This window comes from Mustelus asterias, chromosome 7 (genome assembly GCF_964213995.1).
Source record: "Mustelus asterias chromosome 7, sMusAst1.hap1.1, whole genome shotgun sequence".
NCBI classification, from domain to species: domain Eukaryota; kingdom Metazoa; phylum Chordata; class Chondrichthyes; order Carcharhiniformes; family Triakidae; genus Mustelus; species Mustelus asterias.
This window is the reverse complement of record NC_135807.1, coordinates 122,477,274-122,503,803: the sequence shown is the minus strand read 5'-3', so window position 1 is coordinate 122,503,803 and position 26,530 is coordinate 122,477,274. Positions and strand designations below refer to the sequence as shown.

At 40.9% G+C, this 26,530-nt stretch overlaps 1 long non-coding RNA gene across 1 annotated transcript; it reads left to right on the top strand.

Annotated features, from left to right (window-relative positions):
• The first annotated feature begins 877 nt into the window (after nt 1-877).
• Nucleotides 878-25,458, top strand: LOC144496168 (uncharacterized). The gene is made up of 4 exons (XR_013498379.1): nt 878-1,050; nt 11,462-11,692; nt 12,836-12,916; nt 23,908-25,458. It is a non-coding gene; the product is annotated as an uncharacterized LOC144496168 (long non-coding RNA).
• Nucleotides 25,459-26,530: the final 1,072 nt, after the last annotated feature.

The window sequence follows — 26,530 nt, the reverse complement described above, 5'->3', positions numbered from 1 at the left end:
CCACATACATAACACTCGGGATTTACCATCAGTCATTCCCTTAACACAATACAAACAGTAAATTTTAACTCATAAAAAGGGTAACACTAATCTTCAATTATCTTTCATCCAAAATAAAATATTTCCATTATGGGGAATCCAGACTAGGGACCATGAAAGTTAGTCATTAATAAATCCAGTAAGGAATCAAGAAGTATTTATTTATGCCAGAATGGTGAGACTGTGGAACTCATTGCCTCGTGATGTGGTTGAGACAAATAGCATAAACTCATTTCAGGAGAAGCTAGTTGAGTGCATCTCGGAGAAAGGAATATATTAATATAAATACAAAGTATTGCAGATGTTTAGAATTTTGGAATAAAATCAGGAAACAATGGAAATACTTAACAGGTCAAGGAGCATCTGTGGAGCAAGAAACGCAGAGGGTTAACGATTCAAGCTAATTTTATCTGTTCTAATGTAAGTGCTGAAACATGAACCCTGTTCCAGTCTGCATGTTGTCAACTGAATATTTCCAGCATTTTCTGTTTATATTATATGCTGATGGGTTTAGTGAAGAAAAGTGGGAGGGGCATAAAAACCAACATAGACTTGTTCGGCTGAATGGCCTGGTCCTGCGCTGTAATTGCGAATATAATGCTAACCTTACCGGTTACAAATCACGCCCTACTCTCCCCAAGGATGTTAAAAAAATGATACATCAAAAGCTGAAATGACCATTTCCTCCAACACCCTGACGTTCAACTCCAGATGATACCCTTCCATCCAGCCAAAACATGCCATAAAATGGCGGAACGACCCGCCGTCGCGTCTCCTCAGACCGGGGAGGGGGCGGGGGGGTAGAAGGAGAGTGACGTAACCTACGAAGGTTGTGATTGGCGGGTTTGAAGGGAGGTGGGGCCGCGCGACCCTCAGATGGAATACATGTCGGTTGGTCCCGTGCTGGAGAGCGAGGGGTTGGATTTGGCAGCGATTCCAATTATTAGCAGCGCGCTCTTTACAGTCAGTGTGAAGTGCTGCGAGTGAGAGATTGTCAGCGTTGAACTCACGGTGAGTTCACACAGCTTCCAAACTTTGTTCTAATATATGTTTTTGTTTTAATTTTTTTTTGTTTTCAGAAGCGAATTGACGATTTTAAGTATTTTTAAGCAGAAAGCAAGAAATTGTGGGGGCAAAATATACTCTTTCTTGACAGGGGAAAGCTTCTCGAGGTTGCATCCAAATCAACATCAATCATAGCTGTTGCACTTAACAGAAAATGCAGCAGATCTGGCAGCATCTGTGGAGAGAGAGAGACACAGTAAGAAGTCTCACAACACCAGGTTAAGGTCCAACAGGTTTATTTGGTCGCAGAAGCCACTCAGTGGTGTTGTGAGACTTCTTACTGTGTTTACCCAAGTCCAACGCCGGCATCTCCACATCATGACTGCCATCGAGAGAGAGAGAGAGAGACAAGCAGTTAATGATTCGAGTCCGTAGGACTATGTTCTCCTGCAAAGTCATGTAATAATATAAAAGCAAATGACTGCGGATGGAGGAACCTGAAACCAAAAGAGAAAATAAAACCTTAGCAGGTCTGGCAGTATCTGTCACGCAACAATTTTCTTTAAATTTTGTTGTAATAGTGTAACCCATGCAATATATTCCGACGGTGACATGATTTTCTGAGCTAAGGTAGACGGATGTCTGGTGCTAACGGCGTAGTGCAGTAAGGAGTTTCTATACGACACGTTAACCTTATGGTGGCAGTTTGGTGTACAAATCCCATCTGGTTCACCAGTGTTCTTCAGGGATGGGAAGCTGAAACTCCCTTGTCCGTTCTGGCCAGCATATGGGCTTCCAGTCCCCAAGCTGGACCCAAATTCCCTCGGACTTCACATCAAGCCAGTTGTTTTTCTTTTTAAAAGCCTTCACTCCAAAAGGTGGTCTTTTCAGGGTAACCAGGGATATTGGCAGGAGTGATGATGTGGTGTTTTATGCAATTCTAGCATAATCTCTGCTCTGTCTCGGCTAATAAAGGAATGTATCTCTCGTGTCTCAATCACTGATCTATCTGCTATATTTGGGGATGTATAAACATGCACAAACATTGGTAGTCAGTGTGAATATTTTAAGTACACAATTATGGGACAAAGGGATGTTTTCAAGTATGACCCATTTTAGTCTTTTAATTTTTTTTGTGATCTAATTTAAACAAAATATAGTTCATATTTCTGATATTGTCCACAGCATTTAAATTAAGAATAGTGGGAAGAAATCTGGATGGGTCAAGTAAGCATTACTGAATTGTCACCTAGTCCTAGGTCAAAGAGTGGACTTAGACTATTATTGAGTAGACATTTTTGTGTAGATGCCTTTGTGATATGGGGATGGAGTGGGGGTATAAGACTGGGTGGATTGCTCCACAGGCATGGATGATTTGTGCTGTAATGACCATGACTCTAAAATCACTGCAAAACTTGCTAATATTTAGTATAGCTCTCTGAAATAGTGTGTAAACGCTGGATGTCTCATTTTAAATATGATTTTAGGATTGTTTTAATTCATTTAGTGTTACATGGGTGGTGTTGGCAGGCCAGCATTTATTGCCCATCCCTAGTTGCCCTTGAGAAGGTGATGGTAAGCTGCCTTCTTGAATCACTGCAGTCCCCGTGCTGTAAGTTGACCCACAATGCCATTAGGGAGGGAATTCCAGGATTTTGACCCAGTGACTGCAAAGGAATGGCAATATATTTCCAAGTCGGGGTGGTGAATGGCTTAGAGGGAAACTTGAAGGTGGTGATGTTCCCACGTGTCTGCTGCCCTCGTCCTAGATGGAAGTGGTCGTGGGTTTGGAAGGTGTTGTCTAAGGATCTTTGGTGAATTGGTGCAGTGCATCTTGTAGATAGTACACACTGCTGCTACTGAGCATCAGTGGTGGAGGGAGTGGATGTGGTCCAAACAAACAGGCTGCTTTGTTCTGGATGGTGTCAAGCTTTTTGTATTGTTGGAGCTGCACCCATCCAGGCAAGCGGGGAGTATTCCACCACACTTCTGATTTGTGCCTTGTAGATGGTGGACAGGCTTTGGGGAGTTAGGAGGTGTTATTCACTGCAGTATTCCTAGCCTCTGATCTGCTCTTGTAGCCATTGTGTTTATGTGATGAGTCCAGTTGAGTTTCTGGTCAATGGTAACCCCAAAGATGTTGACAGCGGTGGATTCGGTGATGGTGATACCACTGAATGTCATGGGGTGGTGGTTAGTGTCTTTTATTGGTGATGGTCATTGCCTGGCACTTGTGTGGCATGAATGTCACTTGCCACTTGTCAGTCCAAGCCTGGATATTGTCCAGATCTTATTACATTTGAACATGGACTGCTTCAGTATCTGAGGAGTCATGAATGGTGCTGAACATTGTGCAATCATCGGTGAACATCCCCACTTCTGACTTTATGGTGGATGGAAGGTCATTGATGAAGCAACTGAATAGGGTTGAGCCTAGGACACTACCCTGAGGAACTCCTGCAGAGATGTCCTGGAGCTGAGATGACTGACCCTCCACAACCATCTTCCTATGTGCCGGGTGTGACTCCAACCAGCGGAGAATTTGCACCCCGATACCCAATGATTCCAGTTTTGCTAGGGCTCCTTGATGTCTGTTAGAGGAAATAAGGATAGTCTGGTCCTGAAAGACTAATAAAATTAGGGTAGATGAATATAGTATGGGAGAAGTATAATATATCTAGAATTACAAAGATTCAGTTGCATAGAAACACATATAACCCCCACTGCTAGAGATTTTAAATATGTATTTTTGAAAGTATTCTGTACACCTTGGCCAAATACAGACTGCCCAAGGCATAATGGGATGAAAGCTAAGTGAGATGAACCACATTCTTTAAGAACAATATGGACACGGAGCATAGTTTTTATCAGTATAGTTCCCAGACACTAACTGAATGGGACAGTTCCTTTTCTACTGATAAGAAATGCTTAGCAGATAGTGAGAATGGGAACTCTTGAACTCTACGACTTGCATAATTGAGAGACAATGGGAAAGGTACCTTTGAATCTATTACCAACGTAAGACGTTTTTAAAAATGCATTTATTAGTGTCACAAGTAGGCTTACATTAACACCGCAATGAAATTACTGTGCAAATCCCCTAATCACCACACTCTGGCACCTGTTGGGGTACGCTGAGGCAGAATTTGACATGGTCAATGCACCTAACCAGCACGTCTTTCAGACTGTTGGAGGATACCGGAGCACCTGGAGGAAACCCACGCAGACACGGGGAGAACGTGCAGACTCTGCACAGAGTGACCCAAGCTGGGAATCGAACCCAGGTTCCTGGCACTGTGAGGCAGCAGTGCAAACCACTGTGCCACGGAAGCTTCTGGATTCTATGGACCAATGAATTCTCATGCTGCCAGAGAGTAGGATGTAATTGGCCAAGGTAAATAATCCATATTAACATTATTGGTCCATCCTATTCAGATGGACAGAGTAGGCGGGCAGATGATTTCTGAAGAAGTATAATTACAAAATGTCTTAATGATTTAATTTGAGCTGTCTTGAATTACTCTCCCTCACATGGTGGAACCAGGCCTGGGCAATAAAATACGTCTTCAACTAGAATTTACTGTCTCCGTGAGTTCTTTTTATTTGCTGAGCTGTATTAAAGAGATGCATGAAGTCAGCAAAATACATAGGTCTCTGGAAAAACACTCGGTTGAATGGAGCCTTGATGTCAAGGACTATCACTTTCACCTCCCCTCTGGACTTCAGCTCTTTTGTCTGTGTTTGAATCAAGGCTGTAATATGTTCAGGAGCTGAGTGACCCAAGTGAAACCCAAACTGGGTGTCACTGAGCAGGTGCTGCTTGATAGCACTGTTGACCCCTTCCATCACTTTAGTGATGATCAAGAGTAGACTGGATGGTAATTGGCTGGGTTGGATTTGTCTTGCTTTTTGTGTACAGGACATACCTGGGCAATTTTCCACATTGTCGGGTAGCTGCCAGTGTTGTAACTGTACTGGAAGAGCTTGGCTAGGGGAGCAGCGAGTTCTGGAGCGCAAATCTTCAGTACTATTGTTGGAATGTTATCAGGGCCCATTGCCTTTGCAGTATCCAGTGCCTCCAACCGTTTCTTTATCACGTGGAGTGAATGAAATTGACTGGAGACTAGCATCTATGATGCTGGGGACCACTGGAAGAGGCTGAGATCATCCACTCAGCACTTGTGGCTGAAGATTGCTGCACATGCTTCAGCCTTATCTTTTGCACTGATGTGCTGGGCTCCTCCATCATTGCGGATGGGGATATTTGCGGAGCCGCCTCCAGTGAATTGTTTAATTGTCCATCACCATTCACAACTGGATGTGGCAGGACTGCAGAGCTTAGATCTGATCCATTGGTTAAGGGATGGATCGCTTAGCTCTGTCTATCGTTTGTTGTTTGGCATGCAAGTAGTCCTGTTTGGTAACTTCACCAGGTTGACACCTGGTGTTGCTCCTGGCATGCCCTCCTGCACTCTCCATTGAACCAGAGAGTGAACGAGTGTAAATGATATTTAATTTTTTTACCTAAATTTGCATATCATGGGGGTTTGTTATGGAATCATTTGATGTCTCTTTAGGTGCCAGTTGTCTGCTGGAACGTGTGAATTCCCATGCCACAAATTGAAGGTCTCTAGGTTGAAATTCTTTTCCATTGGTGTATTTGCACACTGCATCAGGTAATGGGAAACCTGTGTGCAGAATAAAACCTGTTTTACAAATTGGGACATGGTTTGGTTCGAGACATAAAATGAGGCTATTTTCCCAATTGCCGATAGCTGTATATTTTTGCTTAAACTAACTAGAACCCCACATTGCCCCAGAGGCACTTTACAATATTTACACTCTGCATCTTCACAGTTCCCTGAAGATAGCAGGACAAGTAGGTTGATAAATAAGGGATACTTTCATTTGCTGAAACCTACGAGCAGGGAGATTATGCTAGAACTATATAAAACAGAGTACAAAAGTACAGCTCTGGAGCCTGAATTGTAGAATGGGTGTGACTGCAGTAAAGATGATAGAGGAGATTTCTAACAAAGTAGCGAGAGCTGGAGAATTTGATAGGCTAAAGTTGTTTGCTGTGTCTGGAATTGCTGGACCTAGATAGTGGATTTTTCCTTTAGTGAGGTCAATAACCAGGGATCATAGATTTAAAGTAATTGTAGATAAAGAGGGGGAGGTGGAGAACTTTTCACCCAGAGTGGTGGGTTGGACATAAAACATCGCCTTTTAAAAGGTATTTGGCTGTGCACTAGAAGGTTCATAGCCTTTGGGTTATGTCACAAAAGAGCTAAAGTGGGATTAGGCTAGATCATTTTTTCAGCTGACGTAAACTTTTTTTTACACTCAACCTTGGTGCTCCTTTCTTTGCCATTTTCATATCATTTCATAATCCTTCATCTTGTTCTGCACTTTGTTCTCTATGGTACCATATAGTGGGTCAGTATTGCAAATGAGTTGCATTCAACTATTTGGCTTAATTCCTATAACTCTCTTCCGTTATGCCGCTCTTTAAAATAGTCTTTTTTTTGTTAGTTATTTTTCCTAGAGAGACTTGCTACTGAACTGAATGTCCACAGATATTTATCTTCCTGGGCGACACAGTGGTAGCATTGCTGCTTCACAGCACCGGGGATCTGGGTTCAATTCGAGCCTCGGGTGACTCTGCAAACTCCACACAGATCTCCTCCCTGTGCCTGTGTGGGTTTCCTCCAGGTGCTCCAGTTTCCTCCCACACTGCAAAGACGTGCAGGTTAGGTTGATTGGCCATGGTAAATTGTCCCTTGGTGTCAGGTGGATTAGGGTAAATGCATGGGGTTACGGGCATAGGGCCTGGGTGGGATTGTTGTTGGTGCAAGCTCGATGGCCTCTTTCTGTACTGTCGGGATTCTATGATGGGCATCAGTCAAGTAGCTATTCTTCATGTGAATCTAGACAACACCATTATTCTTTGCCTCTTTACTCCAAGCTTGTGATTTTTCACCCCACTGTAATAAATTGTGGGATTGCAGAAGCAGAAAACCTGGAACTCGTGATGGCACACTTCTCTTGGAAGAAATTGCAGGCAAGTCATTTCTATCCCACACTTGCACTTTTCAGAAGGTGTGTCTGAATAATCAGGAGGACAAGGCACATTGCCCCTTCTGGAATGCCAAAGTTAATTTTCTATTAGTGCCATGTCAGGTCATCAGTATTTTGATAATAGTATAATCAGAACAGTAATTGGATTAATGCCATGGGTATTATTATGCAGAGCCAGTGGTCAGAACTTGGTCTGATTGCATGACTCTATTTAGATTTAATTTATTAATGTTTATTTTAAGCAAGTTCAAGGGACTGTTATATATATTTTCTCTGCAAAGCTGAACATGCATACTATTGTATAATTCTTGTATTGGCATTCGATCTTTCAAAATAGTGCATTTATAAATGCCAATAATGTGCAGCAGCTGTTTTGCAGTAATTAGTTTTTATTGTTTGAACTAACTTCAAGGCTATAATCTCCTTGTTCACAGGATTATTAATAGCTGCAGTTTATAACGTGTGAACTCCAGATTCCTGCATTATACGCAATTATTAGAAACATCACTTAGAGTTAACTATCTCAAAATCCCTTGCAGAAAAACAAAATAAATTTCAATTTTGCTAGTAATTGACAAACTTTTCACCTAGCTCTGTAATCTGGCCAGAATTTACTGTCAAATTACCATTATTTTGTACGTAAATCACACAGCAAACTTAAATGAGTCCAACTGCATGATTAAATACCCATCTGGTAGTTGCTATCCAAAATGTGCCATTGTTCTTCCAGAAACAGTGGGTGGTATTTAATGGAGTCAACAGGGGTCTGGGCTGTTATCTAGAGAGAGCCCAGCCCCCCCATTACCTCTTTGGGAAAACTAGTCAAAATATAAGTGCCAATCATGCACTTAACTAGGTAACAGCAGATCTTCCCCAGGATCAAGGATTGCAGGCTGATGGGGAGGCGGTGGCTACTACTGGTACCGCATCCAGCTGAGGTGTTGGATTGCTGATAGACTCAGCCACAGGTGAGTGGTGGGCGATGGGAGTCAGCAGCAAGTGTTGGTTTTTGCAGCCCTCTCCACCCACTTTCTGGCATCTTGAGAAGGTTCTTTCATCCCCTGTCCATGGAATCTGTTAGCAACCCTCACAGGATTCGTATTTTTGGATTTCCACATGGAGCCTGCTTGCTGGGTCAATTCTAGTGGCAACAGGAAGAGGCCTTTAAGTGGGCATTAATTGCCTTTCCACTACAGACAATTAACATCATTGAGGCAGTACCAGGAAGGGGAGAGATGTGGTCCCACTCTGATCATCCTGCCTGATTAAATGCCCTCCTTCTCCAAACTCTCCATGGGGGAGGGCTGATTCAAATTCTCTGATCATTAACAATGCTTTAATCTATTGGTCCAATTGCATAAATGGCAGGTGTTCTGTGGTGAGCACTGCACTGTTTCTCACTTCCCTGTTCAGCTTGCCAGAAAAAAGCTCGTGGAAATTAAATGGGCAAGGATGAGATGAAGAGTGCCATAAGTTCACTGGCCAAGTGAAATTCTGGCCCAATATTTTTAGGAATGTCTTATTAGATTATAGGCTCAGTTTTGAGTTTTATATGCAGTTTTAAAAAGCTGCATGAGCTGTGCTTTAGCATTTATGGTATCCTCCGAATTCCTCTGAAATTACAGTCTAATAAACCTTATTTATGTTCTCTTGGCAGAAAGATTAGTCAAAAATGTTGCACCTGTTAATTGTCCAATGTTCTCATGCTTGCCATTTTCTTTTCATTTCCATTGCTCTGTATCTTTGTAGCTGTCTTCCTCGTGTGCAAATAGTATTTTCATGGAAGTATGTAAATTGAAGGGAAAATTTCCTGATATACAAATTGATTGGCATTTGTAAGGTCCATTATGACCCTTGGGCTTGAAAAGTACTTGTACATTTTTTTGCAGGTTTCCGAACCACTTGCTAATGGTTACAATAAGTCTCATGTTTCCTTTTCTGTTCATTGTGCCACTCCATTCATAACCTGCATTTTCTGACTTGAGATATGAGAAGTTAGGATTGTGATTCAAGTTAAAGGAACTGAACCTGTCAGTTGTGCATGTTGATGTCACTTAGATTCACTTATCAGCACTGTAAATGTGTGCTGATGGACAAAAATAAAGGTTCTGTACTAGCTGTCCTTCCGTTTGTCTCTCTTTCCTTCGAACAAATATCTCAGCCATTTTTCCTCTAACTCTCCTGTCTTCCTTCTTCCTCCTCTTTCTGCACCCCCACCCATTCCATTTGTTTTGTAGCCTGTTTCCCTCACCCTCTTGGTTTATAAACCTATTCTTGCCCCATAATAATTTTTAACCTAGTTACTGCTTTTAAAAAATACATTACTTGCCTAGTTAACTTCTGCTATCTAGAGAACTGAGGGACAGGAAGGTGGATGGACAAGAATTTGGACTCTATTCAAAACTGTGTAGCCCTTAGCCCTTGAATGAGAGAACTTCAGGAAATTATAGAGGGGCATCTACAATGTTCTTGCCTCAGTAGTGGGCTACCTAGGCTAGTGAGTGGGCCTCAAGATTGAAATCAGGCTTGTTCACTACCCATGACCCCATGAATATGATTAAATACAATTAATACATGCCGAATAAATACTTCATAATGAGTTATAGAAAGTGCTTAATCATATTAATAGAATATCATCAACTTCAAATGATAAAAACAAAGAATATTTACACTTTGGAAGCAAAGGAGGTGCACAGTTCTTGCAGTCAGTGTTATGTGCAATCAGCATGTACCTGCTCTTGCTTTACATGCATATCTCTTCAGTTATACCGATAGGAGATGGACAAAAATCAGTGGAATGTGGCAACCCTGCAAGTGGGCAACAGTCAACAAACTGTCTCGTGGGCTGCAAGTTGCCCACCACTGTCTCTCCTTCCTTTTCATGCCCTGAAATGGAAATTGTCTGGTTCTGGGGATTTGTCATTCTTCATCCATGTTGTTATTTTGCTTGTGTTACTTTTGGTGAGTTCCTTTGTGATTCAGCATTAGTTTCCGAGATGTCCATATTTACAGTGGAGGAAGAGGTCCGCATAGAAGAAGGATCACACAATCCTTGCAGTGCAGAAAGAGGCCTTGGCCCATCGAGTCTGTACCGACTCTCCAACAAAGCATCTTATCCAGGCTCACCTCCCACCCTATCCCCTTAGAATCATAGAATCCCTACAGTACAGAAGGAGACCATTCGGCCCATCAAGTCTGCATTGACAACAATCCCACCCAGAGATGTTTTGCAATTTGTCTTCTATCATGAAGACAGACGCAACTTATGTTTTCATGGTAGAAGACTTGATTAGCTCTAGTTGTAATGGTTTGCTTTCAAGGAATAGACTAGGGCCTTTTAAATCTCTATGGAATGAATCTGTTGATTAAAATTTTACAAAATGAGGCAGTACATATAGAGCAGGAAGAAAAATAAAGTAGTCTTAACAACAACTTGCATGTATTCCTTTAACACAGGAAAATATTCCAATACTAGTGATTTTTTTAAAAACTAGTACTAAATCAAAGGAGAAAAGATTAGGAGTGGTGAGCAAAAGTTTGATTAACGAGATGAGAGCTAAATTTGGGAAGAAATTCCAGGGGAGTGGGTCTGGGCTGTTGAGAGCACAGCTACCAATGGTAGATTGAAAGGAGTGTTGGTGCACAAGAAACTACAAAATGCAAAGGATGGTTGTAAGTATACAATATCCTCAATCCTAATTCATTACAATGCTTCAGTTTTGTCTCAATTTTCGCCTTAAATCTTTGTCAAGGTGATGATGCCAATGTTGTGTGTACTGGCAGATCAGGTGGAGTAATCTCTGAGTATAGTTCTATTATTCCAATAAATGTACTATTACACTTTTCATACAGGCTAATGAGTATCCTGGAAACAACCAGTGATCTTTTCACTTCCACTCATCTGTCATTTTTCTAGCTTGTTTAATTGCTGATGGTGAGGAGGCATATTGCCTTTAGAACTGAGACTGATTAATTTAATCTTTCAATCATCTAGCTGGCATAATTGCTTGTCAGTCTGGGCTTGATTTATTATTACTTTAATTTATATAGGTATAACCAATGATGCATACATTTGATATGGTTGCTTGAATTTTAATATCAATCTGCACTTGCACTTTATTGTTTCAAAATATGTTATTAAATTGCTTGATGAAGAAATTAGTCTTCTACAAATACTCTTTCCTAGTAATTGCACCAACTGGAACATAAGCAGTAAATACTTCTATGTTCGTTCTAGTGGAGGTTGTATTTAGGATTTGCCCAATCATGCTTTATAAGGTGTGACATACCTGGATCATAACTTCTGTGTGGTTAATAAATTGATTCTTTTGTCTAGGTAGATATGGCACATGGACATGAGAAGCTTCATTCCCAGCAGGGGGATGCAAAGAAGCAAGATGAACAGAAAAAAGGATATGATGGCCTGTTGCAAAAACAGCTCTAGTCTGCTCTTGCTCTGCCTGCAGGATAAGGAAAACTGGGTCCAAGCAAACTTCTGAGCAGCTCTTCATCCTAACCTATGTTGGGACATATAAAGTATGAAGATAGTAATGTGAATCACTTATTGGTAATTGAAGATTTGGCTTTTTTGGTCCAGAATGTAGACTACTAAATCTATGCACAATCTGGTTTGTAAATCAGACTTATTTCAGTCATTGCTGTTCAATGCAAAATGTTGTTGTCTTTACACAGCAGCCATATTTTAGAGCTTATTTGAGTACAATTGTACAAACGAAGCTATGTTAATTTTGAATGTGCTTTTTTGGATGTACGTGGAACCCAATCCACCTTAATCATGTTAAGAGCACTTGATTCCTTTGTGTTGATTGTCCTTTAGCTTTCAAGGATCACAGTGTTGCTATAGGAACATGAAGTGTGTTTATAAATCTTGTATTTCTCAGAAACTTGCAGGATTAAAATGAAAATCTGGAAAATTAAATGAAACCACTTCCTTGGATTTGGTGCAGGATTTCCAAGAATAACCTTTGGCAGTAGATCTTTTGTGCAGTTAACCAACTCTTCCAATTTCAATGTTCCTGCTATTAAACAAAATTAAAGATCAATTAGATGAGATATAATTTGATTGGATTTAGTATATTCGATCTTGATTGTACATCTGTGACTTTTTATTTATGGGTGGGCATCGCTAGGTAGGCTAACATTTATTGCCCTTGAAGGTAGTGGTAAGCATGCCACATAATTTAATTGTATCCTTGGTAGTTCATCTAATTGTATCCTTTATTGATCCTGTTTAATTAATCATTGAGGACTGGGAGTCCTCAATAGGGTGCTTACTGTAAATGAGCTTTCCTCAAAGAATTTTGACTTTGAATAGGAAATCACTTTTGTTGAAGTAGTTTTGGAAGAATCTTAAAACACATTTGTATAAAGATATATCTGAAAGCACTTGAATTCAAAGGGGGTCATGTACATGTAATGGCCATTTTGCAGTTAAACATAATTGATTTTAATTAGTGTTGATTGAGAAGAATGTTGGTTAGGACCCCTGGGAGTCTACTACAGCCTTTGTTCTTTCTAAGCCCAGAGAAAAAGAAATATAACTTTAACATCAAAAATATTTTCCTAAAATGTTCTGATGTTCTTAACTTCTATATTGTGCAGGTCTTGACTTTAGTCATACTCATTTTTCTTTTGATCTGTGTAAATTGATTATATTTGATCATGTATCATAAATTCTGTTTTGTATTAGACCCAGACGTCAGATCCCACAACATTTAAACAGTCCTTGATGCTTCAAGATGATTACAATGGCTTGTAAAGACAGACAAAGGTGAGATGGTGCTGACTTATGTCACTTGAGGTATTAACCACATTGGCATTTAATTTGCTTCATGTGACCAATTCAAACTACTACATTTAGATCCATAAAATAATGAGACAAACAGGTGGCCCTCGACAATACTGTTCCACTAAGGAAACCTGTCCCAAGAATAAAGACCTGATTCAACAGACTACATCAATCACTCCTGATCTAAATCTGGAATTGTGTGCACTTACTGTGGTTAGTCAGCATAGACATTCACTGACATCATAATTTGGAAGTTAACTCACTTTTGGGTGTGTTGAATGAATGATTAAGCAGGCATTGTGCAAAGCTTGCAAATAGAATATTGCCAGCAGTGTATTTCAGAAATCCAGATCGAAGCATAAACTACCGTGGCAAGTTAACTGTATGCTTAATAGAAATTCAGGTTCATCATCTAAAAGCAAAATTCACTTACCAGAGAACTTTATTGAATTTAATTTATTGAAGATCATCCCACAATTTAAAACTTTTCCTGAAGTTTTGACTAAACAGACTTTAATCTCAAAATCCATCAGTTTAAAATTCAAAAATCCTGCACTTTTTCCAACTGGATAATTGTAATTAACGGTAATCGATTTCCAGCAGTCTGAAAGGATGTCAGATTAGGATGTTAATTGTTCTACATTGTTGTCTAGTGACACATGGCTCCCATTTCTTTGACTGCATTTAAATACAGGCCTTTCTGTAATGATGCGCGGTTTGGTGTTGTTGGTACTCAGCCACAGCAGGGACTCTGCTCTGGCTGAAGCTGCTGGACTCGTACCTGCTGTACATGGTGCTGAGCGGAGTAGCTCAGTTCCTTTACTGTGTGCTGGTTGGGACCTTCCTGTCTGGATTCATCGCTTGTGTGGGGGCCTTTTGTGCCGGCAGTTTGCTTGCAGATACAAATCAACCCTCAGAACAAAGAAGATTTCATTGACATCTCACCAGAGCGAGCATTTGCAAACTTTCTCTTTGCCAGCACCATTTTTCATCTGGTGATGATCAACTTCATAGGTTGAGTGTACGCATTGTCATGCAGCAGAAATGATGAGGGGAACTGGAACTCATATTGCTGCTGTGATGGATCTGTTTGAACTTTGTTTACACTTTGTTTCATTCCAAATGCATGCATAAAAATTAAAACTTTTTACAAAAAAAAATACATACAGAACATTGTCCTGTAGAAAGAAGACCCTTTTTATGTCCAAAACCAGAAGGAACAACTAGATGTGATTTGGATGAGGGTAGTCAGTCTGCTTGCATTCAATGCAAAAACTTACATCTCCACATGCTGGGGCTGTCTGAAAGAGTCTTGAATCCGTAGCCTTCTGACATTTAACCACAAAGCTCCATTTATAGTATTAAAGGACCAAATTCTACCACTGCTTAAACACTTCTATCTCCAGTGTCATCTCTAAACAGACATTCAACCTTCCTCCAATTTACTTTCGTAAAATTCTTTTGCCCAACTAGTCAGTGTAAAAGAATTTGAAGCTTAAGTGAAGCTCTATTTGCACAAGCTTAACATTGGAAAAACTCTGATCAGTCAACATGCGGCACAGAGAACAAACAAGTTAATGTTTTAATTGTAAACCTTTGTGATAGCCACAGCATTTTGCCTGGCTTACTCAGTCATAGTTTGCATAACGTAGTAGTCAGCTTGAATCAATGGTAGTGCCCTTGATTCAGGAGATTGAGTTTAAACTCCACATTCAGAATTTAAAGCACATAATCCAAGCCTGACCATCAGTGCTGCATTGTCTGAAGTGTTTCCCTCCTCGGATGTTAAACTGAGACCCTGCCTGTACAAGTTGGCTTAAATTTCATGGCACCATACACAGAAAAAAAAACCTCTGGCTCACATTTGTCCTTCAATCAACAGGACTGCAGAGATATCGTTTGACCACTTACCTGTTCGTGGGACCTTGCTTTATGCAAAGTAACTGCCATATTTGCATATATAATCTATAAAGATACTCCATTAGCTGAATATTTTTGTATAATATGAAATAAATACAAGTTCTTATATTTTTAGTGCTGTAGAATTTGTATATGAATATATAATATCCTATTCTTTGCACCGAGGGCAAGTGGAATCAAAGTTTGAGCTGCACCCAGCTTAAATGTGACATTTTAAGTTTGCAATTTAAGGTATAATTTCCAACTTTGTTGCTTTGGGAGCCTTGCCGTTTTGCATGCTCTTTTGTGAGGAGCAAACCTGACATTACTGAGTGTGAAGTCTGCATTGTACATAAGAACATAAGAACATAAGAAATAGGAGCAGGAGTAGGCCATCCAGCCCCTCGAGCCTGCCCCGCCATTCAATAAGATCATGGCTGATCTGACGTGGATCAGTACCACTTACCCGCCTGATCCCCATCACCCTTAATTCCCTTACCGATCAGGAATCCATCCATCCGCGCTTTAAACATATTCAGCGAGGTAGCCTCCACCACCTCAGTGGGCAGAGAATTCCAGAGATTCACCACCCTCTGGGAGAAGAAGTTCCTCCTCAACTCTGTCTTAAACCGACCCCCCTTTATTTTGAGGCTGTGTCCTCTAGTTTTAACTTCCTTACTAAGTGGAAAGAATCTCTCCGCCTCCACCCTATCCAGCCCCCGCATTATCTTATAAGTCTCCATGAGATCCCCCCTCATCCTTCTAAACTCCAACGAGTACAAACCCAATCTCCTCAGCCTCTCCTCATAATCCAAACCCCTCCTCTCCGGTATCAACCTGGTGAACCTTCTCTGCACTCCCTCCAATGCCAATATATCCTTCCTCATATAAGGGGACCAATACTGCACACAGTATTCCAGCTGCGGCCTCACCAATGCCCTGTACAGGTGCATCAAGACATCCCTGCTTTTATATTCTATCCCCCTCGCAATATAGGCCAACATCCCATTTGCCTTCTTGATCACCTGTTGTACCTGCAGACTGGGCTTTTGCGTCTCATGCACAAGGACCCCCAGGTCCCTTTGCACGGTAGCATGTTTTAATTTGTTTCCATTGAGATAGTAATCCCATTTGTTATTATTTCCTCCAAAGTGTATAACCTCGCATTTATCAACGTTATACTCCATTTGCCATATCCTCGCCCACTCACTCAGCCTGTCCAAATCTCTCTGCAGATCTTCTCCGTCCTCCACACGATTCACTTTTCCACTTATCTTTGTGTCGTCTGCAAACTTCGTTACCCTACACTCCGTCCCCTCCTCCAGATCATCTATATAAATGGTAAACAGTTGCGGCCCGAGTACCGATCCCTGCGGCACGCCACTAGTTACCTTCCTCCAACCGGAAAAACACCCATTTATTCCGACTCTCTGCTTCCTGTCGGATAGCCAGTCCCCAATCCACTTTAACACACTACTCCCAACTCCGTGTGCCCTAATCTTCAGCAGCCTTTTATGGGGCACCTTATCAAACGCCTTTTGGAAATCCAGAAACACCGCATCCACCGGTTCTCCTCCATCAACCGCCCTAGTCACATCTTCATAAAAATCCAACATGTTTGTCAAGCACGACTTTCCCCTCATGAATCCATGCTGCGTCTGATTGATCGAACCATTTCTATCCAGATGCCCTGCTATCTCCTCTTTAATAATGGATTCCAGCATTTTCCCTACTACAGACGTTAAGCTGACCGGCCTATAGTTACCCGCCTTTTGTCTCCTTCCTTTTTTAAACAGCGGCATGCATGTGCTGGTAATAAGACTAGCGTTATCTGCACTTTTGAATTTTAAACTCATTCTTATGAACACATTTTTCAGACTGCAAGTGACATATAAATCCTTTGGTACCCTAAATGTAAAATCAACAGGCACAATCTAATAATAGTGACCAGCTATAACAAAGAAGCATGTATGAATTGCTATTGTTGCCTTTCCCATTCTGGACAATAGGCAAAACCAATTTTTTCTGATTGTTGCTATGAAATTTTACTGCTCTGTCTTTTCTGGTGACATAATCTGGTACTCCATGCAGATGAGACTATAAAAATGATGACTCGATTCTCCAATTTAAACGTCACAGCAACTCTGAACCAGGAGCAGGGATTTGATTGGTGCCTTGAATCTGAAAATTGAGTGTTGCTTCCCTGTATTGATAGCTACTAAATTACAAAATGTCTATACTGGACTTCTCCCTTACTTTACCTCCTTCCATTCATTACTACTTTCTCCCAATTGAGACCTCTTAAGATTTTGTTCAGTCCCTATTTGTATTTGAAAATATACTATTTGTAGAATTATGAACAATGGTAGTGTCCTAATAATCTGGATTACAAAATAAAGGACATTCAACCCTTCTCAATTCAAGCATCCTAAGGACCTTAATTCACACCACCCAACTCTGTTTCTTAAAATGCCCAAGATTCTCTAATATTTCCTCAGGCTCAGTCCCTTAATAATGTAGATTGGCACCCAACAGTCTTCTAAGGTATGGCATGACCGGAGCATTGTACAGTTTAATCACAACTTCCTCCAACAATTTTGTTCTACTGTTTTATTGAATAGTTGACTTCTGCATTAGTCAGTGGTAGCACTCTCTTTTGTCTTAGTCAGAAGGTCATTCAAACCACACTGATTTTAAGTGCACAATCCATACTGATAATTCAAGGCATCATGAGGGTGTGTTGTACCATTGGCTGGACAGAATTGTTAAACAAGGCATTGACTGTCTTCGGATGCAAAACGTCCCTTTACAATATATTGCAGATGGGTCCTATCAAGCACAAGCCAGCAATAGCACAGTAAGTGAGTGACTAGAGATATACGTATCTAGATGTTGTCTCGTTCTAGATGGCCACTATACCCATATGAAGAATAAACAATCTGATCATGGATTCATAACTTGCACCCTACTAAACCAGAACATATCTATGTCAGACATTTCTGACTTCTCCCATTCATGAGTCCTAATGTCTGTATATTTCTGACCTACTGAACTCTTGGTCTGTTGGAGCCAGGAAAGATAGATCCTTCTAGTCTACAGATGTGCAAGATGGGAGAGATGACATCACTGAAGATGTGCCAGCCATGGTACAATTGGCTGGATAGGGCAGAATCTAATGAAGGGCCGTCTTACTGAAATCCACAGAGGAAGATGGTGTGATTGACATGGTTGAGTGCTCCAAAGGTCAAGATGAACTGATAGAGGTTATGTGCCATGACTTTAGGCTTCCACCCCTGCCAAAATACTAATCAGAATGTTTCCAAGTGTGAAATTGTGGGCCAGATTGGCATTGATTTGGAGGACTTTGAACAGAAAGGTGGGGTAGAGATGCAAAGGGAGTTTGAGGGTGGCTTTGTGGTGTGGCTAACAACAGCAGTTTTGGAAGGAAGATAAGACCGTATCAGCTGTCAGATAACTTGTAATGATGTGGAGATGCCGGCGTTGGACTGGGGTAAACACAGTAAGAAGTTTAACAACACCAGGTTAAAGTCCAACAGGTTTATTTGGTAGCAAAAGCCACACAAGCTTTCGGAGCCTTAAGCCCCTTCTTCAGGTGAGTGGGAATTCTGTTCACAAACAGGGCATATAAAGACACAGACTCAATTTACAGAATAATGGTTGGAATGTGAATACTTACAGCTAATCAAGTCTTAAAGGTACAAACAATGTGAGTGGAGAGAGCATCAAGACAGGCTAAAGAGATGTGTATTGTCTCCAGACAGGACAGCCAGTGAGACTCTGCAGGTCCAGGCAAGCTGTGGGGATTACAGATAGTGTGACACACGTGAGGACGGCCTCAACCGGGATATTGGGTTCATGTCACACTATCTGTGATCCCCACAGCTTGCCTGGACCTGCAGAGTCTCACTGGCTGTCCTGTCTGGAGATAATACACATCTCTTTAGCCTGTCTTGATGCTCTCTCCACTCACATTGTTTGTATCTTAAAGACTTGGTTAGCTGGAAGCATTCGCATTCCAACCATTATTCTGTAAATTGAGTTTGTGTCTTTATATGCCCTGTTTGTGAACAGAATTCCCACTCGCCTGAAGAAGGGGCTTAAGGCTCCAAAAGCTTGTGTGGCTTTTGCTACCAAATAAACCTGTTGGACTTTAACCTGGTGTTGTTAAACTTCTTACTGAGATAACTTGTAAGTCAGGAAGGGATGTTTGGTCAACCATTTAGTGGGATTGGGGCCAAAGGAATCGGAGGTTTTCTACTTCTCTACTGCACCTGCATTTTTCTGCCATGATTTGTAAATAAGAAAGCATTCTTCATCCATTTTCCATTGTATTAAAGAGCCTTTTTGTTTCTTTATCATTTATCAGTCTTTTTCATGTTGACTATTTCAATCTCCTTTATCACCCCATTAATTGTTGGCTTCACTTTCAAATTTGTATCAACTCCGCTTTACCCATTGAATGCTATCCTTTGCACCTACTTTTAGGAATATAGAACCTTAGAAAAGTTATGGTTCAGAAAGAGGCCATTTAGCCCATCATGTCTGCGCCAGCCAAAAAAGCGAAACAAGACCATATTTGCTCATTTTAATCCAATTTTCCAGCACTTGGTCTGCAGCCTTGCAGGTTGCAGTATTTCAGATGCAGTTCCAGCTACCTTTTTTAATTAATTGAACAGTTCAGCCTCAACCACCAACTTGGGCAATGAATTCCAGATGCCCACCATCCTCTGGGTGAAAAGGTTTTTCCCCGTGTCCCCTCCAATCCTTCTACCAATCATCTTAAATCTATGCCCCCTAATAATTGACTCCCTCAGCTAGGGGAACCAAGTCTCTCCTGTATCTCCTATCTAAGCCCCTCATAATTTTGTACATCTCAATTAGATCACATCTTAGCCTCCTCTATTCTAAAGAAAACAACCCCTGCCTATCCAATCTCTCCACACAGCTGCAATTTTCAAACCCTAGCAACATTTTAAAAATTATTGCCCCAGAGCAATTTTGTCCTTTCTGTAATGTGACCTGAACTGTGTACACAATTTGAGCTGTGTCCCAAGCAGTGTTTTATAGAGTTCAATTATTCCATCCCTGATTTTTAACACAATAAAGGAAATAATTCAATTTGTTTTCTTATCGACCTGTCTGCCACCTTTAAGGACCTGTGGACATGCACTCCAAGATCTCGCTTCCTCAACTCCTCAATATTTTCCTGTTTAATGAGTATTCCCTTGCTTTGTTTGCCTTCACAAATGCATTACTTCACACTTTTCCAGATTGAATTACATTTGCCACTTCTCTGCCCGCTCAGCCAAACCATTATTATTGTTCTGGAGTTAACAGATATCTTCACTATCAACTACAAGGCAATTTTTGTGCCATTTGCAAATTTCCCAATCATGCTTCCCACATTTAAGTCTAAATCATTAATATGTACAACAAACACCAAGGGACCCAACACTGAGCCCTGTGGAACACCACTGCTTTCCATTTACAAAAACATCCATCATTCATCATCCTTTCCTGGCACAGCCATTTTTTTTGTTTTATCAACCTGCCACCTTCCCCTCTCCTATGCGATCTCACTTTTCTGACCAGTCTGTTATGTGGGACCTTGTCAAATGCCTTACTGAAATTCATGTAGATAAAATCCATAGCCATACCCTCATCAATCTTCCATGTTACTTCCTCAAAACATTCTATTAAATATGATCTTCCCCAAACAAAAGCATGCGGACTATCCCTGATCAATCTCTGCCTTTCTAAGTGACAGTGTATCCTGTTTCAGAATTTTCCAATAATTTGCCAATCATTGAAGTCAGATTGGCTAGCCTTTAGATTTTGGCTTATACCTCAAACTATTTTAAAATAATCAATAATTACACACCACCAATTTGCTGGAATCTCGTGTATCTAGTGAGGATTGGAAAATGATCTTTAGACCATCCGCTATTTCTTCCCTGGCTTCCTTCAACAGCCTAGCATACAACCCATCAGGCCCAGGCGATTTAGCCACCTTAAAGGATGCCAGTACCTCCAATACTTCTTCTCTTGTAGGCTCATTGTATCTAATATTTCAAACTCCTATTTAAATAGAATGATTCATCCCTCTCCTTAGAGAAGACAGACAATGTACTCATTGAGAACACTGACCACATATTCTGAATCAACCCACAAGTTACCATGTATGTTACTGAGGCCCTACCTTTCCCTTAGTTATTCTCTTGCTCTTCATATATTGGTAAAACATGTTAGGATTTTCTTTGATTTCCCTGCGAACATTTTCTCTTATTCTCTCTTTGCTTTTCTAATTTCCATTTTTACTTCACTCCTGTACTTTCTATACTTCTCTAGCCTCTCTACAGAATTAAGTCTTCTGTGACTGTCATAACTTTCTTTCTCTGCTTTATCTTGGCCTGTATGCTTCTGGATAACTAGGGGGTTTTAGTTTTTGCAGTATCATCCTTTTTCTTTCAGGGAACATATCTACACTGTGCCAGTAGACTTGTGTCACCCACTGTTTTAACAGTTTTTCCTTCTAATAGTTGTATCCTGTCCACTCTTGCCAGCTCATCTCTCAGCTTTGTAAAAATTTGTCTTCTTTCAATTAGAATTTTAATTTTAACTCCTGTTCTGTCCTTTTCCATAATTATGCTAAATCTAACTATATTTTGGTCAGCATCAAAATGGTCCCCCACTGCTACTTCATCCACTCACCCAGCTTCATTTCCTAAGACTAAATCTAGAATTGCACCCCCTCTCATTGGGCTTGGAAGTGCTAGCCAAAAAAAGTTCTCTTGACTGCAGTTCAAGAATTTTGCCCTTCACACTGTTTATATCCCAATTGATATTCAGGCAGTTGAAGTTCCCAATGATTACTGCTATATTGTTTTTGCACTTAGAAATCTGTCTACATTTTTGGTCTTCTAACACGCAGGGTAGGGATCCAGGGTAGCCAAATGGATACAAAATTGGCTTGATGACAGAAGCCAGAGGGTGATTGTAAAGGGTTGTTTTTCAAACTGGAAGCCTGTGACCAGCGGTGTGCCTCAGTGATCAGTGCTGGGTCCACTGTTATTTGTCATTTATATTAATGATTTGGATTTTTGGGCCATGGTTAGTAAGTTTGCAGATAACACCAAGATTGGTGGCATGGTGGACAGTGAAGAAGGTTATCTAGGATTGCAACGGGATCTTGATCAATTGCACCAGTGGGCTGATGAATGGCAAATGGAGTTTAATTTAGATAAATGCGAGGTGATGCACTTTGGTAGATCGAACCAGGGCAGGACTTACTCCATTTAATGGTAGGGTGTTGGGGAGAGTAATAGAACAAAGATCTAGGGGTACAGGTTCATAGTTCTTTGAAAGTGGAATCACAAGTGGGCAGAGTGGTGAAGAAGGCATTTGGCATTGCTTGGTTTCATTGGTCAGAACATTGAATACAGAAGTTGGGATGTCTTATTGAAGTTGTACAAGACATTAGTAAGGCCACACTTGGAATACTGTGTCCGGTTCTGGTCAACCTATTATAGAAAGGATATTATTAAACTAGAAAGAGTGCAGAAAAGATTTACTAGGTTGCTACTGGAACTTGATGGTTTGAGTTATAAGGAGAGGCTGGATAACTGGGACTTCTTTCCCTGGAGCATAGGAGACTTGGGGTGGTCTTATAGAGGTCTAAAAAATAATGAGAGACATAGATCTGCTAGTCAACATCTTTTCCCAAAGGTAGGGGAGTCTAAAACTAGAGGGCATAGGTTTAAGGGGAGAGATACAAAAGGGTCCAGAGGGGAAATGTTTTTAAAAAGAGGGTGGTCAGTGTCTGGAACAAGCTGCCAGAGGTAGTAGTAGGGGCGGGTACAATTTAATTTAAACAGTTATGTGGGTAAGATGGGTAAGGAGGGATATGGGCCAAATGTGGACAATTGGGACTAGCTTAGTGGTTTTAAACAAGTTGGGCTGAAGGGCACGTTTCAATGCTGTAAATCTGATTCTATGTGGTCGTCTGGGACACCAGGAGCATCCATGACTTCCCACATACTACAAGGCAAACATTCCATAACTCTGAGCTCTCTGCCATGACTTCAATTTGCTTCCTTTATATTAACTTAAAATATACGTATGCAAATTTATTTTACCTGGCTTCAACTTTACTCGCCTGTTCCTTGTGTTTCTTAAATTAAAGTAGCCCCTTATTTTAAAAATGTTTTCCTAATTCTCAGTTACTTGATAATCCTCTCTAACAGCAGTTTCTCACAAACCAATGAACTTGTGTTTTTCATGTGATGTTAGGTTCTGGGTGCTAAGTGCTGCTGACTGCCTGGCTCAATGGCATCCTCTCGCATTCCCCTCTCAGTACTGCTGACTGCCAGTCCCAAGGTCCTCTGCTCGTACTCTCCAATTTTCAATTTTTATGAATATTTCATAGTTCTGAGCCATCTTCACATCCTTGAAGTTTCCTGGGGCTGGTACTTTTTTACATTTTTACTTTTTCTGGTCCACTATCCTTATCTTCAACTCCTAAAAGCTCATCATTGTCCCATCCAAGTGAACAATATTGAATCTAGGGAATAGAAGACTTCATTTTCAGCATCCAGTGTCAACATCAGAGATTCACAATTCAGCCACAGCAACAAAAGCTTTTTTTGCCTTCACATAACCTCAAAAAACCAACTTCACATTTGGGGATGGGGTATCCTTTCAGTTTCTAAGATCGTCTGTTTAGAAGCAGATCGGGCAGGGCTTTGTGTGTTGGGCTATTGTCCAAGAGACTTTTGACTGTGATTGACTGATATACTCTATATTGTACTTCAAAATCTTTGGCAAAGGTACACCACATATAAATTCACCAAATTAAGCAGTTAAATTATAATTCAATTAGCAAAGAGGTGTAATGTGATGGTTCTCAATACCACCAAACTAATACAGCAAAAGTGAAAGTAATTGCCCTATAGGTGGCACCTATTTGTCAACTGAGATTGAAAATTTAAATGAGATTTCACACTGTTATGTGGTATGATTTATTGATTTACTGGTATGATTTGCATCGATCTTAGGTTTCACAAAGACCATGTTGATGGATTTATAAGCGGTTTTACCAACAAAAACAGGGTGCCTTGATGCTGGAAGTCAGTTTGATGATGCTCAGACAATGGAGTAAAGGGACTGTCAAAGAACACTGGAAGATTCACCCAGTGTGGCAGGAAGAAGGAAGCCTGCTGAAAAGCCGGGAGGAATTGGGACTTTACCTACAAGGCTACACATCTACTAAGAGTGTGGCATAATGTACAAACGTGGCATTAAAGCATTTTCAATTGGTTAATAGGTAAACACCTTGGCCGGAATTTTCTGACCATTCACACCAGCAGGATTTTCCTGTCTCACAGTGAACAGAAATTTGGCCAATCAACAAAATTTCCGTCTTCTGCAGCGGGAGCATGGTGTGAAGGGCAGTAAGATTGTGCCCCTTATCTGTAATTTGGTGTATTAGTTACCTATTAAGTAATGTTTGTGATTTTAGTTTGTTACAGTGAAGTTCTTCAAACATGAAATCTTGTCACACAATTCTTTCCATGTATCACTGATAAATTTACACTTAAAACTTATTAGGCTCTACGGGGATCTGAACACTTGTTAGCTTAAAGTTTATTTATTAGTCACAAGTAATGCTTACATTAACATTGCAATGAAGTTACTGTGAAGTTCCCCTAGTTGTCACAGTCCAGCGCCTGTTCGGGTCAATGCACCTAACCAGCACGTCTTTCAGAATGTGGGAGGAAACCGGAGCACCCGGAGGAAACCCACGCAGACACGGGGAGAATGTGCAAACTCCACACAGACAATGGCCCAAGCCTGGAATCGAACCCGGGGCCCTGGCACTGCGAAGCAGCGATGCTAACCACTGTGCTACCATGCCACCCCACTTTGAAGCAACTGAAGGTGAATTTACAGAAGTACGTAAAAGATAAATGTGGGGCATTACCATGATACACACCAAGACACTAGGGCAGAGTTGCTGTAGATTGTAAGGCATAGAACAAAGGTTTGCTAGATTGAGGAGTGCTGGGATCAGGAGTGTCCCTTGAAACATTTTACAAAATTTCTTTCTGCAGGCAGTAATAGCAATGCAGAATTTTGTACCACAGATTGTTGAAGCAGACCCCACAACTTTTAACGAGGAAATAGTTTCTTGAAAATACAATATTACAGGATATAGTGAGTGCACAGGAATGTGTACTTAGAGACAGACATAATGGGGGGATTTTTCCTGGCCCATCCGCCACGGGAGTCGTAATGGGCAAAGGTCAGACCATGCAAAGGTCCGTTGACTTCGGGCGGGATTTTCCAGCTTTGGGGCGACCGCAGCCAGAAAATCCCACTCAATGGGTCAAATGGCCTGTTTCAGTCCTTTAACATTCTATGATTACAATCCAGTTTGACTAACCCTCATCCCATTTCAACTTGCCAATATTGTTGAACTATCCTTATCCTAAATAGTTTTCAGCCTTTTGGCAATTGCTATCATAACCACATTTCTTACGTGCCCATTCAATCCCCTTATCTTTAACAATCTCCCTATGTTGAACCTATAATTAAACATGTTGTTGTTACCCAACTGCTTCTTCGCTGCTTACTATTGCCCCCCCTATCAGCTCGTGATCCACCCACAGCATGTGATCGCCTTCATCAAAACCTATCCAGTGAGACTGCTACTACTTTGTCCTTCTCAACCTCTCTGCTGCCTTCGACATTGTTAACCATTCCATTCTCTTCAACTACCTCTACATTGGTCCACTCTATAGAACTCTCTTGAGGTTCCATGCCAAACTGTCTCAATGTAGTCAATACATCTACAATAATTTCTCCTCCAGTAACCTACCCTGGTTTGCCCCAAGGACAGTAAGAAGTTTAACAACACCAGGTTAAAGTCCAACAGGTTTATTTGGTAGCAAAAGCCACACAAGCTTTCGAGGCTCTAAGCCCCTTCTTCAGGTGAGTGGGAATTCTGTTCACAAACAGAACTTATAAAGACACAGACTCAATTTACATGAATAATGGTTGGAATGCGAATACTTACAACTAATCCAGTCTTTAAGACTGGATTAGTTGTAAGTATTCGCATTCCAACCATTATTCATGTAAATTGAGTCTGTGTCTTTATAAGTTCTGTTTGTGAACAGAATTCCCACTCACCTGAAGAAGGGGCTTAGAGCCTCGAAAGCTTGTGTGGCTTTTGCTACCAAATAAACCTGTTGGACTTTAACCTGGTGTTGTTAAACTTCTTACTGTGTTTACCCCAGTCCAACGCCGGCATCTCCACATCATTGCCCCAAGGATCCATCCTTGCCTCTCCTTTTCATCTACAAGCAAGTGCTCTGAACCTCATCCAAGTGTCACACGTTAAAAACATCAGACTCTCCCTCTCCGCCACCAGTGACTCAACACAGGCATCTATATAAAATAAAATCTGACCTTGCCTCTCCACCTCAGAGCTGCGGCTTTACTCTTGAGTCTGTCACAGATACTAATTGCTGAATGAGCCAGATTTTCCCACAGATCAATACTGGCAATGCAAAACATTTTGTTCAGCTGCCACTTGCCTTTGGGCTCTGATTCCATCAACAACACTTGCTTCCAAAAACTTCAAGGACCTTTTTTTGCAAATATCCCCATCCCATA